General features: G+C 41.7%; 1 long non-coding RNA gene across 1 annotated transcript; it reads left to right on the top strand.

Moving 5' to 3' along the window:
• Positions 1 to 4,469: 4,469 nt before the first annotated feature.
• LOC116470494 (uncharacterized) lies at positions 4,470 to 16,593 on the top strand. The gene is made up of 3 exons (XR_004248626.2): positions 4,470 to 4,592; positions 6,638 to 6,768; positions 16,504 to 16,593. It is a non-coding gene; the product is annotated as an uncharacterized LOC116470494 (long non-coding RNA).
• Positions 16,594 to 18,760: the final 2,167 nt, after the last annotated feature.

Below are 18,760 nucleotides of genomic sequence, written 5' to 3'. Positions count from 1 at the left end.
TTATTGGTTTGCATATGTTGAAGCATCCTTGCATCCCTAGTATAAAACTCACTTGATCATGGTGTATTCTTTTTCGATGTGCTGTTAGATTTGATTTGCTAGTGTTTTGTTGAGGACTTTTGCATTTATATCAATCAGGGATATTGGTCTGTAGTTTTCTTTTTTTGTTACGTCCCTCTCTGGTTTTGGTAACAGGGTGATTTACTGGCCTTGTGGAATAAGTTAGGGAGAAATCCCTCCTCTTCAATTTTTTGGAACAGCTTCAGGAGGATTAGTCTTAGTTCCTTGTACATTTGATGGAGTTTGACTGTGAATCCATCTGGTCCTGGGCTTTTCATCAACTTTGGACAAGAACAAATTTTCCCTTTTTATAAGAACACCAGTCATATTAGATTAAGGCCCACCCTTATGACCTCGCTTTAACTTATCTGTAATGACCCTATTTCCAAATAAGTTTCATTCACAAATATTGGAGTTGAGGACTTTAATAATATATTTTGTGAGGGACACAATTCTATCCATAATACAGCCCATGCCTTGCTCCCAACTTCTGGTTAACATCAGACCTGCACAAACTTTCTTTGGTCAATAGATTTCTTGAGCCTTCAGTTTTCTGACTCTAATTTAGGTCTGCGTGCCTTCCAGGCACATTCCTCAGTAATTCCTACCTGGAGAAGAATAAGGGACTACTGCAGCTTCCTGCAGGAGTTCTCTCCAGCAAAGAAAGGCCTCAAAGACATCTTCCTAGAGATTATTGTCAGGCAGCTATTGCATGGAGAAGCAGCAGAGCTGGGAGGACCCTCTGGGGTCATATGGCCATTTTACAGAGGAATGGACTGGGTCCCAAAACAATTAAGTCATTCTTGTCCAGGTATGTGTCAGAACCAGGCTGCCAGCTCAATCTTCTCATTTGAAGTCTGGTACTTTTCTCATTCCACTTTTGACAAGCTCAGCTCTGTCCTAGACATTATAAGGGAACCAAAAATATACATAATATTTCATTGAGCTAAAAATGCACATTATTTCACATTTTTGAATCTCCAAAATAGAGATGCTATTTCCATTTGATGGCATGTCTAATCGGCAGCATTTTCTCTTTTTTAGTAGAACATAACAACAAACATACTTCTTACTTGGGAGTCTTAAACCCAATAAAATTTGGTTTAAGGAGTATCCCCAACCTCTAGGGAGTCTCACATCTAATCTGGAAAATGAGGTTGTGTCATTTGGTGTCACAAGAAAGTGTAAGACAGAACATAATTGAGATATATGCATGTACAGCTTTGACTTACGGAAGGCAATACAAAGATTGAAAATTCACTACCGCTTTTTTTCCTGAACCCTTCCCATGACTTCCTCTTGCTCTTCAGATTAAGGCAATCTCCTTACTTGGGCCTCAAGTTCTGGCATGCCCTGGATCTTGCTAGTTTCCATTCTCATCTTTCAGCACTCATCTTTACTCTCACCACGGTGGTCCTTTCATGATCCTTCCCACCACACAGATTTTGCCCATGCTGTTTCCCTTTCCTGGAGTGCCTTTCTTCCAGTGGGATTCACTTCCTTGGAGAAACCTTCCCTGAGTCTCTGCCTAGGTCAAATCTTTACCTTATAGCGTCTCAAAGCAACGTGTATCTTTCCTTCTTAGCCCTTGCTATGGACACATACAGTTCTACAGGCATTTGATTATTTGATTAATACCAGTTTCCTCCATTACACTTGAAACTCCTTGAAAATAGATTCCTGCCTTGTTTTCTCATCATTTATCCCAGAACCCAGCAGAGAGCCTGGTACATATATGATATCAGTAAGTATTTGTTGAATGAATGAATGCTGAATATGTACATGTTTAGAGAAGATTTCATAATGGCTGTATGATTTGACCTTCATCTTGAAAAATGGTAGGCAGTAAAAAAGCACATATTGGGTCACACAAACATAAAGTAAAATCCCAACTCTGCCTTCAAAGGAATTATTGGGATAATTAAATTAAATAACATATAAAATATATATACAGTGTCTAGAATGCAAATAACAATAACTCATAGTTTTTATTATTCATTTTTGTGCACATCTGTAATGGGCTGCTCAGGATTGGGGCATGCCTGATTCAATACTTTTGTCCACTTCTAGTGCTTTGTACCTACTAAGTGTCCGTCAATGTACATTGATGGAGTGCCCTGCATTAAGGTTAAAAATGTTTTTTTATTTTGTTAGTTTGTTTTTCTTTCTGCTGCGCAGGCTGGAGTGCAGAGGCACGATCTTGGCTCATTGCAGCCTCTGCCTCCCAGGTTTAAGCGATTCTTATGCCTCAGCCTCCCGAGTAGCTGGAATTACAGGTGTTACCTGTAAAATTACGATGCCCAGGTAATTTTTGTATTTTTAGTGGAGATGAGGTTTTGCCATGATGACCAGGCTGGTCTCAAACTCCTGATCTCAAGTGCTCCACCCGCCTTGGCCTCCCAAAGTGCTGGGATTACAGGCATGAGCCACAGTGCCTGGCCAAGTTAAAAATGTTTTTGAGGAAAAGTACAGGAATGATTGAATTTGCTTTGTACCTAGATCCATATCTAAATAGGAACTATAAAAGTCACCTTCATGTTTTTTTTTTCTTTAAGCCCCATGCCAGCCTGGATACCTTTGTCATTTTTAAAGAAATTATTTATGAATGGTAAGAAATCATTCAGAAATGATTTAGGGAAATTTATCCAATCTCCCTCTCAGTGCAAATGTTTCTCATGCAATACCTGTGATTCAGCATCTTTTTCAGGTTTGTCATCAGTCCAGAGCTTTAAGGGGGAAAGAATCCCCTAAAACAACTGATGTAGGCAAGGGGTCCATCAATACCACTGGCTCCGAGATTCCACTACAGCCCCCAGGACTGCCCACGGGCTCTTGGTTCTTAGCTATTTTCTCTGGTTGTCATTTTTGTCTGCAATCCCCATAATATGGAAAGTTTGACTCAGTGTGTTTAAGGATCAATTTCTTTTCCTTCATTTTGCCTAGATTCTAGTGAGTCTTTTCAGTCCTTGAATATTGACATTTTTTTCAGCACAGAAACATTTAAGTCTATTTTTACTTTTGACCATTGCTTCTAGCTCCATTTTACAGCACTATTTGTCCATACTTTGAATCTCTAATCTCTTGTCTCCAATTCTCTTTATGTCTTTATGACTTTGTTCTCTTTTTGTTAATTTTTAAATTTTGAGATCATTGTAGATTCACATTGTAACTGTAAGAAATAATACAGACACATCCCATGTACCCTTTGCTCAGGTTTCTCAGGGTAGTATCTTGCCAAAATATCACAATCAGGATGTTTACATTTACATGATCCACCAATCTTATCGGATTTTCTGTTTTACTTGTACTGGTGTGGGTATGAGTATCTGGGTGAGTGTGTGAAAGCGTATGTGTTACTTAGTGTAAATACTTAGTAATGTGTAACTTTGTTACATATGTTGGTCCGTGTATCCACCACCACAGTCAAGACAGTTTTATCCCCACAGATGTCACCCATGTTGCCCTTTCATAACCACATCCATCTCCCTTCTGTCCCACTTCATACTTCGTGTTTTTGTTATAGTTGTTGTTTGTTTTTTTGAGACAGAGTCTCAGTCTGTCTCCCAAGCTGGAGTGCAATGGCGTGATCTTGGCTCCCTGCAACCTCTGTCTCCTGGGTTCAAGTGATTCTCCTGCATCAGCCTCATAAGTAGCTGGGATTACAGGCACCTGCCATCATGCCCAGCGAATTTTTGTATTTTTGTAGAGACAGGGTTTCACCGTGTTGTCCAGGCTGATCTTGACCTCAGGTGATCTACCCGCCTCAGCCTACCAAAGTGCTGGAATTACAGGTGAGCCGCCGTGCCCGGCCCCCAACTTCACACTTTGCTCTTTTTCTCTGCATTAAAATTTTGTACTTGTCAACTCTATTACTGATTTGATTTTCTGCAATATTAATTCTGCTCTTTACTGCCTCTAGTAAAACTGGTAATTCTACTGTCATACTTTATTTCCTCACAATCCTTTTTTAAAAATCTTATTTGTAAATCTTTTTTATACATCTTTATTTTTCCAGGTTTATTGATATATAATTGAGAAATTGTATAAATGTAGGTTGTAAAACATGATGTTTTTATATGTATACATTGTGAAGTGATTACCATAATCAAGTTAATTAATACCTATCATCTCATTAGTTACCCTTGTGTTTGTGTGTGTGTGTGTATGTAGAACACTTGAGATCTACTCTTTTAGCAAATTTCAAGTATACAATACATTATTATTCATATCTCTTGTTTTGTTGTCCTCTTTTCTCTTTGTGGCTGTTTTCATCTAAACATAAAATTATGTAGAAGCCTGGAGAATCATCTAACCCAGGGAGGCAAATATGCTGACACATGTTTCTCTCCAATGGCAGACATTTCTGGTCAAATACTGCTTATGGGATGCAGTACACCCAGCAAATACAACTAATTGATTGAATATGGCCTGCAAAAGCATGCCTGTTTGCCATTTGTGGTCTCTTCCAATCCTTCATTTTACAGATGGAGAAACTAAGGACAAACAAGAGAGCATGTACCAAACGTGTTCAGGTAAGTTAATGCTAGAATTCGTTCTATCTGAAAATGATGAAATGGAAAATCAGTGCCATTTGCATTCAGATAGTTCCAAGTGACTTGGCCTCAGGGAAGTTTTTCATCTGTGTTGGATCTATGGTACTTCTGGAAGGCCAAGAACTCTCGGGAAGGATCTGCTGACAAAGCTATTTTTCAAAGAGGAGAAGGAAGGATAGAGGATCCCACCTCTAAGGCTTTACTCTACTCATTCTATTATTGGAGATTTCTCTTTTCTGCCTTTCTCTTGTGCTAGTCAAATCATGCTTAAAAAGCAAGTAGGATTTGGCCGGGTGCAGTGGCTCATGCCTGTAATCCCAGCACTTTGGGAGGCCAAGGCAGGCAGATCAACTGAGGTCAGGAGTTCAAGACCAGCCTGGCTAACATGGTGAAACCTCATCTCTACAAAAATACAAAAAATAACTGGGCATGATGGCAGGTGCCTATAATCCCAGCTACTTGGGAGGCTAAGGCAGGAGAATCACTTGAACCTGGGAGGCAGAGGTTTCAGTGAGCTGAGATAGAGCCACTGAACTCCAGCCTGGGCAACAGAGTGAGACCCCATCTCAAAAAAAAAAAAAAGCAAGTAGGATTCAATTAGGCTGTGTGTGATTAAAAATACAAAATAGCACTGGTGAGAATGGATATTGAAGGACAATTTACAATCTCTAACCCAAAGGATACTACCATATATATACACCTCACTTCAGAAGAGAGGCAGTTTTACTTAGTGGGTGGAGCCATAGACTCTGGGTCCAGCTTCCTGGGTTTAAAAGCTTATTAGCTGTGCTTACCTCTAGAGCTTATTAGCTGTGTTCCTTGAGCAAGTTACTTTATCTCTTTCTGCTTCAGCTTCTTTATCTGTAAAATGAGGATTATAACATCAGTACCTACCTTATAGCAATGTTGTAAAGATTAAATAAATCAACATATGCAAAATACTTGAAAGGGTTCCTGACATATAGTAAGCAATATATAAGTATATAAATATAAATGCAATTACCATTTTCACCATGTTCCAGACACAATGCATATACTGGTCTTATGAAGTAGATATTTATTTTCTCATAAATGAAACAAAGACTCGGGAAGTTATATAACAAAAACAAATAAATACTGATTAAGAATAGAGGAGAGAAGGTTCCTATTGCCAACCTGGGGAAGTCCTTGAAAGCTTTGGGGAAGAGCAGGCAGATGAGTACAGATGAAAGGAAGGGGAGCATTGAAACATGAATAGATGGAGAAAAAGAAAAACATTCCATGCAGTGTCGTGGGTGCCAGGTCTCCTGGGAGAGGACATTAGATGCCCAGACTTGGACCAGCAATGACATTCCATTCATTATGCATTGAATGAGCATCCATTAAATACATACCATGACACAATTATGATGGGAAACATAAGATAATACAGGTAACCCTGGCCTCAGTATGTCTACTATATGTTCTGCCAAAGTAGAATAAGTAGGGGAGGTGGAGATTGGTGACCTTCATGCCCACCCTTTTATTGCATTATTTTCTAATAAATTCCTGAGCACTGAGCAGATGAAATTTGCCAAAGAGATAATACTTTGAGGTCCATTCCTCTGTTACCAAAACTGTCATCAGAGTTTGTCTCCTCATTGGTAGCTTCAGAATAGGCTTTGCAAACACAAATACCTATAGGGCCAAAAAGGCCCTTGAATGTTACTACACAAGTGAAACATTCTGGATATAAGTGTAGGGGCATCAGAATGTAAAAATCGGGGTGAAGACTCTGGAAACCTAGGGAGCACACCACCTGTACCAGGGATATCCATCCTTCACTTGCAGTGGGTTATTGCCAGGTCTTTCAATGCTTTAACAGAATCAGAAATGTGGTATGTAATGTAAAAACTCCTTATTTTTAAAATATTGCATCAAATATTGTAAACAAAACTAAGTGTGCCAAACAAAACATGCTCGAATGTCATTTTTTAAAAACTCTTGGCTACCAGCTGGAGCTCAAACAAACAATGACATGCAGTGAATGCTCTTATCCTTTCCAGGTCTCTAAGAAAACCCGAAGTCCCTGCCTCCAACCTTCCTCCCCGGCAGATACCCACACTACATCCCCTCACTCCTACTGGCTCCCCAGACAACGAGCTGGACAATATGACCCAAGAATCTTACTGCCAAGGTATTGCTGCCGAGGTTTTCGAGTTTCAAGTCCCTAGTTTAGAGTGAGTCATCTCAAATTCAATTAGTGGAGAGTTCCTCTGGGTTCAGTCACGATTGGCAGAGGGGGAAATGACTCAGACGGTGGAGCATGCAGTGCCTAATGGGTCCAGCATGTGGGGGCTTTTGAGATTGTTGGGCACGGTGCTCATGGTGCCCGAGGGGAGTACAAAGGGGGGCTGGAGGTTGCAACATGCTCTCAGCTCAACTCATTGTTAGCTCTTTTGGACTGAAAGATATTTGAGATATTTGTCTTTGACCTCAAACATATGGTGGATCTAGCACCTCAAGGACATGTATTATTACAAGCCTGTTGGCTCCTACTCCAGCCTCATTTCCTTCTGCCAGCCCGAACTGCACATTTTGCATTCTGGCATTACTAAACTAATGTAGTTCCCCAGGCTCTTTCTTGCCTCTATACCTTAGTGGTGCCATTTTGTTTCCCTGGAATACCTATATGTGCTTCTGACAAACTCCTTTTTGTGCTTTAAAGCTCCGAACAGACATCACTACTTTTGGGAAAATAACTCTAACACCCCCCCATTTGTTAAACTTGTATTCTTCCTTTGTCCATCTATAATTTGAACTTACTTTTCACATTGTATAAAAACCATTTGCTTATCTGCTTGTCTGCCTAGTTAAGGAGAAGACTTTAAGGTCAGAAAGCTTGTAATATTCTCCTTTATAGATGAAAGTACCTTATGCATGGGCAGGCAGTCCATCATAGTTTACAGAACAATCTTGGATTGAAATACCACACAGCTCTGAAATGACTCAGCGTGGACTATCTCAATCCTATGGCCAGACCAACAGTATCATTAACTCAGGCTCTGCCATGTAAGCCCTTCTGAGTTGTCTGTGGTCATAAGCAGAATAGTTAGAGCAGGAAACACAGGAATGCACAGATAATCCAAAAGTCAATAGTTTAACCTAGCCCCATCATTCACTCAAATCCAGTAATATCTTTTAAATAACTGCTCTGTCAGGCACTGTTCTGGGCACTTGGGATATAGCAATCAATAAGATTGCTCTTATAAAGCTTACATGTGGTGGGGAAGAGAAATTAAACCAGTAAATATAAATAAGACAATACCAAGTAATATTAAATACCCTAAGGAACATCACACAGGATAATGTGATACAGATGGATAAGGTAGGGTAGGATTTTAGATGGTGTGGCAGGGCTAGTCTTTCCAGGAACACTGCATTTGTGCTGAGACCTGAATTATGAAGGCCTAGCAATAATAAGATGTAAGGACAGAGAGAGCATTTCCATAGAGCACTGGTCTTCAACCTTTTTAGCACCAGGGGCTGGTTTTGTGGAAGACAATTTTTCCACGGATGGGGGCGAGGGTGGGGATGGTTTTGGGTTGATTCCAGCACATTACATGTATTGCACACTTTAGTTCTATTATTATTACATTGTAACATATAATGAAATAATATTTCTATTATTATTACATTGTAATATATAATGAAATAATTATGCAACTCACCATAATGCAGAATCATTAGGAGCCTTGGGCTTGTTTTCCTGCAACGAGATGGTCCCATTTAGGAGTGATGGGAGACAGTGACAGATCATCAGGCATTAGATTCTCATAAAGAGCACCCAACCCAGATCCCTCGCATGTGCAGTTTACAATAGGGTTTGCACTCCTTTGAGAATCTAATGCCACTGCTGATCTGACAGGAGGTGAGCTCAGGCAGTATTGCGAGCCATGAGGAGTGACTATAAACACAGATGAAGCTTCACTCACTCACCTACTGCTCACCTCCTGATGTGTGGCCCAGTTCCTAACAGGGCATGGACCAGTACCGTTCTGCAGCCTGGGGGTAGGGGATCCCTGCCATAGAGGAAACAATGACTGAACATACTTGGCACTGGAAATGAACTTGGTATGTTCAAGGAAGAAAGAAGGCCAAAGTGGCTGGAGCAAAGTGAGAGAGGGTAAGAGATAAAATGGAAGGTGTAATCAGATGCTAACCCAGGAAGTGCCTTGTAAGGCCTTAGTAAAGAATCCACGTATTTTTTGATGTGATAAAAAACCAATAGAGGGTTTTGTGCACCTTTCCTCTATTCTGTCACTTTCTTCCAGTGGGGATGTATGGCTCTATGAGAGAAGGAGGAGAAACAGTAGAATGGAGTAGCTGAGGCTGAGATTGAGCACAAGATGTCCTTGTGCTTATGGGTCCAACTTCCAACTGAAAGGCATTTATTAGTAGTACTGGGGTCAAAGTCTTGGCAGTGCTATTAGGACACTTGCAGACTCCTTGAGGTGCACCATTATTGGAAAGATTAGACTACCTCAAAGTGCAACGTCCTTTCTGATGGTTATAGGAATCTTTATGGACCTACATCCTTTTACCCTATTAAATCGTCTAGAACATTGCTTCTCAAACCTTAACATGTACACAAAACACCTGATGGTTGTGTTAAAGTATTAATTCTGATTTGGTAGAGTTGCTGCATTTCCCATCATCTTCTAGGTGATGATGGGACTGCTGGTCTGCAGTCTACCTTTTGAGAAGTCAGAGGACTAAAGTCAAAGTCCTTGGACTGCCTCCAGTTCTACTGTTCAGATCCAATCCTATTGATTTGAGGGCTGGAGTGTCCTCATATAAATAGAAGTAGAAGATGAAAAGGAACTGAGATTTGAAATCTATCTAGGCCACTGAACCCTGAACTAGGCAGTGAAGCCAGACGGACCATGCCGAATCAAAGCTCTGGAAGTTTCATGTGGTCACTCCAGACATGCCCCTGAGGCCACCAGAGCCATTTGTTCCAGAATCACTTGGAAGACAGGAAGCAATTTGAAATAATGCCTCAGCCCCAGGCACCCAGGGCTGCCCAGTGGGGTCAGCTGCCCCTGATTGAATGGCACCCCATTTCTGTCCCTCAGAAACACTGGAATCCCCAGCCCGTTCCTTCACGAAGGTTCTCTTTTTGTATTGCTTCAGAGTATTATTGCACAGGATATTAGCCACTTCCTTCTCTATAATTTATCCTTCCACTTTGCCATCTGGAATATTTCTCTTTTACAAGTGCCTAAGTTGTTACAGTTTGAGGCAGTTGAATCCTAACTTTGCCATTTGGGGTAATTTATTGTTTTTAATGCTTTCTTCCAAAAATTCAGATTCTGTGGTTTGAAACAGAATCCAGCCAAGATTTTTGCTTCCTAGTTGGACATCTGGTTGTCTGTCCTTTCCAGGTCTTCTCTGGGTTTATTTTTCAGCTTCCCGCAAGTGACTATCAGCTCACTCCTCTCACTACATCCATTATTTTCCCCATTGCCAAACACAAAGCCCTTGTGTTTTGTTATTATTGTTGTGACAAACACTGTCGTGGCACTGTCATTGACTGTCCTCAATGTCATGGTCACATCTCTTATGTGGGAACTAAGAAAGTTCATGGGGACCAGTAGGCTGTAGTTTCAGTTGTGACAAAAAGTACTGTCTTCCCTAAAATACCTTCCTACTGATACTCCAAATCCTAATAGATATTTTTTGAGTTACTTATCACATTCTTGTTGTCTGGGAGACAGACAATAGGTGGAAATCAGTAAGAGGTGAACAATGAGGTTGGAGGAAGGGGACCAAACATTTATTCAGGATTTACTATGTGCCAAAACTGAAACTGAATAGAATAGGTGATATCACCCCTACTCTACAGATGAAGAAACCAATACTCTGAATAAGTTTCCCAAGGAATCCTGAGTTACAGAGCAATGGAGTCAAGATTGAACAAGTTCTAACTCAAAGCCCTTATGTTTGTCATTATTTGATACCATGAAGTTAGTACTGGAGGGTTAGATGAAGAACAGGACACCAGGCAGAGAGATGAGAATTCGATTCTGGGAGTATTCGAGTGTGGGATAACTGAGGCTAATCAAGCAAGTAGCCAGAGTGGGCACAGAATTTCAGGACGAGGCACCAGCTACTAGACGGAAGCTCCATCATGAGCTAACCTTGGCATTATTGCAAGATTTTACAAGCTTTTTATTTATGGGAAGAGCCACACTCTGAATTTGGCTATCTTGAAGGTTACAAGTCAAAGTGAATGGCAGTAACCTGCTTTATGGAAAACCTGAGTAGGTGTAGAGCAAGACGAGTTTATCCCTGGAACCCCTTCCATGATCTTATTTGAAGAAGTATTCTTAGGTAACAATACCCTGATGGTTCCCAACCCATGGGAGCTTCTGAATAGTTAGTACACCTGGGACCAATCCAAGACCAACTGAGTTGGGTTTCTAGGTGTGGGGCCCTGGCATCTGTGCTCTCTGAAGTTCTCCAGACCTGATGAGCAGCCAGGGTTGAAACCACAGCCTTGGGTTAAATGAGCTTTCTATAATATATGTTCTTTCTCTGAGAGGCAGGACAGAGTTGCAATGCTGCAGAAGTCTAAGGGGCAGAGGGAGAATGGGGAAAAGTTTCTGGTCCTAAAATTTGAAAAACTGAGTTTTTCAAAGGAAGAAGATAGAGGCAAGTTTTAACCGCCTCACAATTTTGCCAAAGAATGGGCCACCTAGAGGTTCTCTGTCCCATGTTTGGTGAGTCTAACTTCTCATGTTTCACCTCTGTGTAGTCAAAGTAACGTTTTACCATGGTAATATCTGAAGCCCACTTTAAAAGCTTAGTTTTATAACTCATTGCACTACAGAGTCTCCCATTTGTCTAAAGTCCTAGCAGCCAGAGAAAATGGCATTTTGTCAGTTTTAGACCAGGGAATCCAAGGAACGGCATGGTTATTGGTTCTGACCAAGGTTGCTTACTATCAGGGAGCCAGACCCAGTTCTCTGTCTTCTCAGAGCCATTATGTTTAACTGGAGCACCACTTAAGATAGTCTTGGCATGTGATGAGAAATACAATCATGCCTATAAAATTAACAGGGGATTCAGAGGAGGGATAGTTTCTGTGTGCCCGGCTCAGTGTGGCCTCAAAATGGCTACCAGAGGACCCATGGGGACGCTATGGTTATAGTTTTAACTCTTTTGCAAGTCATTCTTTGTTTTTTGGAGTTGCTGCAAGACCCCAGAAAGATGAACTATGTCCTACTGAGTCAGAAATGAACTGTAAAAAATGATGGGAACTTCAGAGAAAAATGAATTCCAGCTAGCATTTACCCTCTCCTGATTTGTCCTGGAACTGTTTCTTGGAATCTATTTCAACTCATAAGAGAAGAAATGGACTAGAACTACTGTATCTAAAGAAGCTCTTTTCCTAAGAGAAGATATGGCCAAGAAAGGAAACATCGACATCCCATAGAGTTGGACAAGACTTGAGAGATCATCAAGGTCAGCAGATCATCAGGATTGAGTAGGAAATGAAAATATCTCCCTTCTCTCACATGAGTACATCTGAGTAGCGAAATCTAACCCAAATGCAGAACCCTAGCTGCAAGGAAGCCTGAGAAATAGAGTTTATATTCCTAACCTCTCCAAGCAGAAGGATGGCAAAAAGCAAGTTGAGATCACAAATTCAAGTATCTGCCACAAACATTTCTCAAACTGCATACCAGAGAATAGCAAGAGAATGTGGCTAGATTGTTTTTGAGATGTTTTGTTTCAAATTTATTTGAGCCATGCTGGGCAAAACAAAGTTAAATATGCGTCTTCTCTGTAATACATCTCAGGTTTCTTAATACCCACATGCACATCCCAGTTCTTCATATTTAAGGAACATAAATCGGGCAAACATTTTAAGCCCATTTTACAGATGAGGAAACTGGGGTCCAGGGTAATTAAATAACTTTCCTAATGTCGAACAACCAGTTACTGGCAAAGCTTAAACCACTTAAAACAGAATCTATGCGTCTTGACTAGTGATGAGTGTCCTTTCTGCTAAGAGGGGATGCAAAGAAGTCCAGGGAGGCAGACAAGCAAGAAAGAAGAAACCCAATAGGAAGGCGAGTAGGGCTAGAAACCTAGAGGAAGGCTGTGGGTCTGTGTCTCCCCCAGTTATTGAAAGTAGAAAACACAAAATCACTCTGCCTCTGTCCCTACCCAGAGCCCGAACGAACTCAGTGAAGAGGTCAGAGCCCAGGACCCACATCTTGATCGCTGTCCACCGGTGCCTGGCATATGTTGGTGATGTGGCCTCAAGTAGTAACAAAGAAAACTGGTTCTGTAGGACATGTCTTTATAAATAGAACCAGAGTCCAGTGGTTTCCAGTCAGGAGACATGCTGTCTTCCAGCAGCAGCTATTTATTTCTATCTCCGCTTCATGTAATTCATTCTCCTGCATTCCAGGCTTTGCTGCATTCAGCATCTGCTCTCCTGCCCTGGATGTGTTGTACAGACTTCTTGGCCTCTTGACTCAAATCCCTGGATTGAGGACAGGGGGGACTTTCACTTCTGGTCTCTGCCAAAGTTGAGACCGTGGGGAGGATGTTTGTGTTTGTCAAGAAGTTGGGAGGACTTTGAATTTTGGCAGTGATTCCTCCCTAGATGATGCACTTAGACAAGAGGAGAAAGAAAAATACCATTCTCAGCAGCCACGTCTCTTTCTCTTAATGAATCTGCACACTTGATTTTTTTTTTTTTTTTTTTTTTTTTTTTTTTGAGATGGAGTCTCGCTCTGTCGTCCAGGCTGGAGTGCAGTGGTGCAATCTCAGCTCACTACAACCTCTACCTCCCGGGTTCAAGTGATTCTCCTGCCTCAGCCTCCCGAGTAGCTGGGACTACAGGTGCCCACCACCATGCCTGGCTAATTTTGTGTATTTTTAGTAGAGACAGGGTTTCACTGTGTTAGCCAGGCTGGTCTCGATCTCCTGACCTCGTGATCTGCCCACCTCGGCCTCCCAATAATTCTTTTTAACCACTTTTGTGTGGTGTGTGTGCCAGTTCTCTCTGGTTTGGGTTAATTTTGTCCCTCACCCAAAATGCAGAAACTAAATAGTCATTCTGAAATAAAACTTTAGGCTAAACAGACCAAGCCTTTATTAAAAGCCTGCTGGGCAGTCTGGCTGATATTATGATACAGTTTTCCTCCCTCATTCCTGCCTTTCTTTTTTCCATGTTCATTTTTTTGCTTCAGGTAATAGACTCATTTCCAGCTTCAGTCAGCAAGGCTACAAGGACTTTGGGTTCCCCAGTAACAGCGTTTCCTTCTCTGATAGGCTAGTGATTTTATGTGACTCATGTTGGAAATGGAGAACTCCATACTTTGTGAAGGATCCCATCCTATGGTCAAGACACTTTAGGTTGCAAGTAACAGAAAAGTCAGCTCAACTGGCTTAAATGCTGCCCCCCTCAAAGTAATTTATTGATTACCTAAAGAGCAAATAAGGGAGAAACACACTTCTTATATTGCTGGATCCAGGAGCTAAAACAATGTCATCAGGGCCCAATTTCTCTCTCTCTTCAGCCCCTAGTCATGCTTTCCCTATGTAATTTCATCTCCACACAGATTTTATCCTTATCACGTGGCCCCCAGATTCCCCTGGCTGACATTCCACAGCTCCAGGTCCAGCAGAAGGTAAGATTATGCTCTTCCACCACTCAGCCAAGTCCCGTGATGTGTCTCGCTAGACGAACCTTAATCACTTCCACTCTCCTGAACCAATAGCTGTGGTCAGTACCTGCTCAACTGTTTGACTGGCAAAGCCTGGGCCACGAGCCCACTTCTGGAGCCAGGGGTAAGGAACTGTCACCAGCAGTAGATGCTGATTAGGAAAATAATACCCTCAGTCACACTCTGCTTATTCATCTTCATTCATTCATTTTGCAGAGATGAACTGAGGACTTATTTGTACTAGAAACTAGAGATAGAATCCCAGATAACTTCTGCTCTTCCTTCACAATGTCGCTCAGGAGTCATCAGTTCTATGATGAAGTTTTTCATTGCTGCCGCCTCAGCAGAGTCAGTTATTCCCTCCTTGATGCTCTTGCTCTTCGCAGGATTATATTGATATCTCCCCATCTTTCTCCCTAACTTACTGTGAGCTCCTGGAGGACGGGTATTGTATCTTATTTATCTTGGCCTCCTCAGATACCAACAGCAGGCACGGACAAAGCATTCACAAACCTTTGTTGAATAAATATGCAAATGATGAGTTAATTATTTAATTAGTTAATTAATGCATATGCTCCTAATCCTGCAGGGATTTTTGCAAACTATCAAAGAAAATAAATCCGTAAATAGCTGGAACACAGTGTGATCCATGGAGTGACAGCCACATGAGCAAAGGCTGGTGAGCGCAATGGAAGGTAGCATGTGTCCAACCTGAAGACAGAATTCTTAAAGTTGTTAAAGATATCCTTTGCTATTTCAAATCTAAATCATGCTCCCTACGACTTCTATTCACCTATTCTTAGTTCTTCATTCTTCAACACCCTCAAATAAATCTACCTACTACTGTAGCATCTGGGACAATTCCTGACAACATATAAGCCATTCAGTAAATATTTCTGAAAAGAATGAATTGCTTCTTCTCTGCCATGCAGCAATAGTGTGTAAAGATAGATATCTTATCCTCCTTTTTGGTATTCGCTGCTGATGGCTATGCCATCATGAGAACTGAAATACTTCATTGTTGATAATCACCTGAATTTGAATGTCTGCATCCCCCAAAGGCCAACTGAAAATTGATTGTTTGGAACCTGAATCACATTTGCTTTTAGGGAAAATGTAATAAACGAGGCATGCTTTCCATGCTAGCCTGCAGTAGTTGAACTAGTGGATTCTCATGCTGACCAGGGATTCAGGAATCAGAAACCTGACAAGAGTCACATTCTTCATTTGAAATGTAAGTTGAGTCTTGATCGTATAGTAGTTAGTACTCTGCATTGTGAAATGTGAGTTGGGCCCTCGGAAAAATTGGGTCATATTGGTCTTTGACCCCTGGCATCATGCTGGTATCTCTCTTCCTACCTCCCCTCTCCTGTTCATCTGTGGGCTGCTCCTGCAGTGTGGCTTCTACACCTACAGTGGCCATGAAAATGTACTACTCAGATCTCCTTCTGCACCATGGAGACTATAACTGGCAGACACCACCAGCTGCTCTGCTCCAAATCCATGACAGTGTATGCTCTGGGCTTTACTTCCTTGGGCTCCTGTCTGCCAATGGTTGAGCACAAGAGGGATACTAAGGTAGACCCATTCCTGTGAGATACTGGATAAGTTGCTCTAAAACCTTCCATCACTGGTGAAACTTCCCTAGCAGTGTGCTGCAGTGTGAGACTCTGTCTCTCAAACCCTGCTTCCTTTCCTGTCTCCTTCTCAGGATCAGACCTGTCTTGCAGTCTGGCAGCACTCACTGCCTCCTCTGATTCCCCCCTGTTCCCCTCACAGACACTTCCTCAATAAATCTCCTGTATGTCTAATCCAAGCTTGGCTGTTGTTTCTTGGAGGACCAAGAGTAACACATCTGTGATCTGTAGATTGCACATAGGAAACATGCAGCAGGGAGACTTCCTCAACCCCAATGACTGGAAAGTCTAATACTTCCTTATTTGAAGAGGAGAAAAAGAATGATTGGCCAGGGAATGAAGGAAGTATTGACTGGAGCAGGAAGAATTGGATCTACCTAACAGAGCTGAAAAAAATCCAAGATTCTTATACATGCCATCAGCACACACTGTCTCTCAAAACCCCAAAGCCAAATAGATGATGTGCTGTTCCCCAGTTCCTGGCTAATATTTGAGACTATTTCTTGTTTTGTTTTACTTCGTTTCCATGTTAAATTTACTTTGAAGATTCACTTCGATCTGATTTTACATGGAAATAAATGCAAGTGGAAAGAAAAGATTTCCAGCACAATTTCCCTGAATTTCTGCCCCTCTGCCTCCCAGCATTATCCATGCATCCAGGCCAGACTGAGACAGGTACGTGTAAGGTGAGTAACTAGGGGCCTCTTTATACTATTATTTCTTGCATGTCTGTTCAACGTTTAGCAGGAATGGAAATATATGATAAAAGTGTATGCTTTTTATGTTCAAAATAAAGATTTATTTTCCATGTACATATTACATGTGATTTTCTGAACTAGACAATTTCTTGAGAGGCATATTAAACTATTTAAATTCAGCCATTCTAATAAATTGTTCCCACTAATTCATGACAGCATCATGAATTTTTTAATTTCAGATTGTCAGCAGGCTAAACCGTTACAGGGAACTCGCAGAGGGCCATTCTCAAAATCAGTGGTGAGGCCTTAGACACACCATGTAAATTGCATGCACCTAACACAAAAATATCAACGGAGTTTGGCTGGTAGCCATAGCGAGTGTTTAATTGCAGCCAAACCAATTTATGTTTCAACAGTTTTGTCAGCAGTTAGGTAGAGACCTGAATTAACTAGCTCCCTACGTGAATTTTATTCCAGGGACATTTTAGTTGCCCCCACAGATTGGTACTCTGAAGAGCTGCCCAGCAGCTCACTTATTAATCTGATCTGTGTCATCCTTAGCCTGGGTCATAGAATGGGCTGAGCCTGCAATATCATATCATGTCCATGAGATGCCCTCCTCCAGAGAGCTCCAGTGCCATCTGGCTGGGGGGAGACTGGGGACAGAGGAGCCTCATGGAGACAGATGAGGGAGTGTCATGCTGATTTATGCACCTGGAAAAGCAGATGAAGGAGAACTGTACCTCACCTGTGAAGAAGGAGGGGGAGGCAGAGAGGTGTGGACCAATAAGTTTTCATTTTCCCTGGCTGACCTCTGACTCGCATACTGAGGCCCTCAGAGGAAGCAAGAGCCCTGCAGATGAAAGAAGGAGGCTGGGCTCAAGAACTGGGAGGATGCAGATCTGTGCAGAGAAGGGAAAGCTACCAGGAAAACAGCTTCGTATTAACAATTTCTTGGGAGTAGAAGTGTATGTGTGGTACGGTTATGTTTCACTTGTCTAAATATCATTTCCACAAGAGAACTTACCCTGTGTCCTGACTCCATTAATGCATAATGAACCACACTTAAGTGACTGAAAGCAAAATTATTAGTATCTCCCACAGTTCTTGGGTTGACTGGGCTTGTCTGGGTGCCTGTCACTTGGTCTTCTCAATATAATGATTATCAGATGATGGCTGGGGCTGTGGTCATCTGAAGGCTTGAGTAGCTGCCGGTGTAGAGTTCAGCTAAAGCGATTACTTGGAACACCTGTAACCATCAACAACCTCCTACTTTTTGATGTCTCCAACCAACACCCTCAACTTCATACTACAAACAAGAGCACCTAACATAGTGCTGTGCCAAGTATGTGAGAGGCAGTATGGTATAGTGATTAAGAACATGGACATTTAGAGGCAGGCATTCCTGGGTTTGAGTCTGGGCTTTTCCACTTAACCAACCTTGTTTAACCTATGTTAGCCTCAGTTTACTCATTTGTAAAAGGGTGGTTATATAGATATAAAATCTCCATGTATGGCTATGAAATTTAACTGTTGCCCAGAGAAGAGTAAGCATCCAATAATTATTTACTAATGGAAATAAAGATGAGAAGAGGCTGCTGAGTGCTTCCTCAGCACTCTTTGCTTATCCTGATCCAGCCACTGGGGTGAGCTCAGGGTGTGCTGCTCTATGAGGCAGCGAATGTTCAGGCATTCCCAGTAAGGAGGCCGTAGAGTACAGAACCTACAGTCAGGAAGATAAAGTCAAGTTTCTAGGAGCGGGTATTGCCAAGGTGACCTTCAGAGGACATAGAGAAGGAAGAAATTTGTCCTGGAGAATAAAAATGAAGAAGCAAGGTATAATCCAGGCAAAGCATACTGACAGAGGCTATGTAGTAGAAAAGGTGAGGGAAGAACTCTACCTCTGGCTCAAGTTTCTTCTCTTGTCTGAGCCTCAGTTATCTTACAACAATGGATGGGTGCAATTTGAAGACTGCCAAGTTCCTTCCAGTCTTGGCCAAGCTCTACCATGTGAGAAATCCTTACACTGGTCCACTTCTTTCCATCAACTTGGTCCCCACTCTGGCTTAGGCTGCCATTCATAATTGCTCCCTTGATTGCTATAG

The sequence above is a fragment of the Hylobates moloch genome, unplaced genomic scaffold (assembly GCF_009828535.3).
Source record: "Hylobates moloch isolate HMO894 unplaced genomic scaffold, HMol_V3 SCAFFOLD_6, whole genome shotgun sequence".
NCBI classification, from domain to species: Eukaryota; Metazoa; Chordata; class Mammalia; order Primates; family Hylobatidae; genus Hylobates; species Hylobates moloch.
The sequence above is the reverse complement of the archived record's forward strand: the minus strand, read 5'-3'. Positions and strand labels throughout refer to the sequence as shown.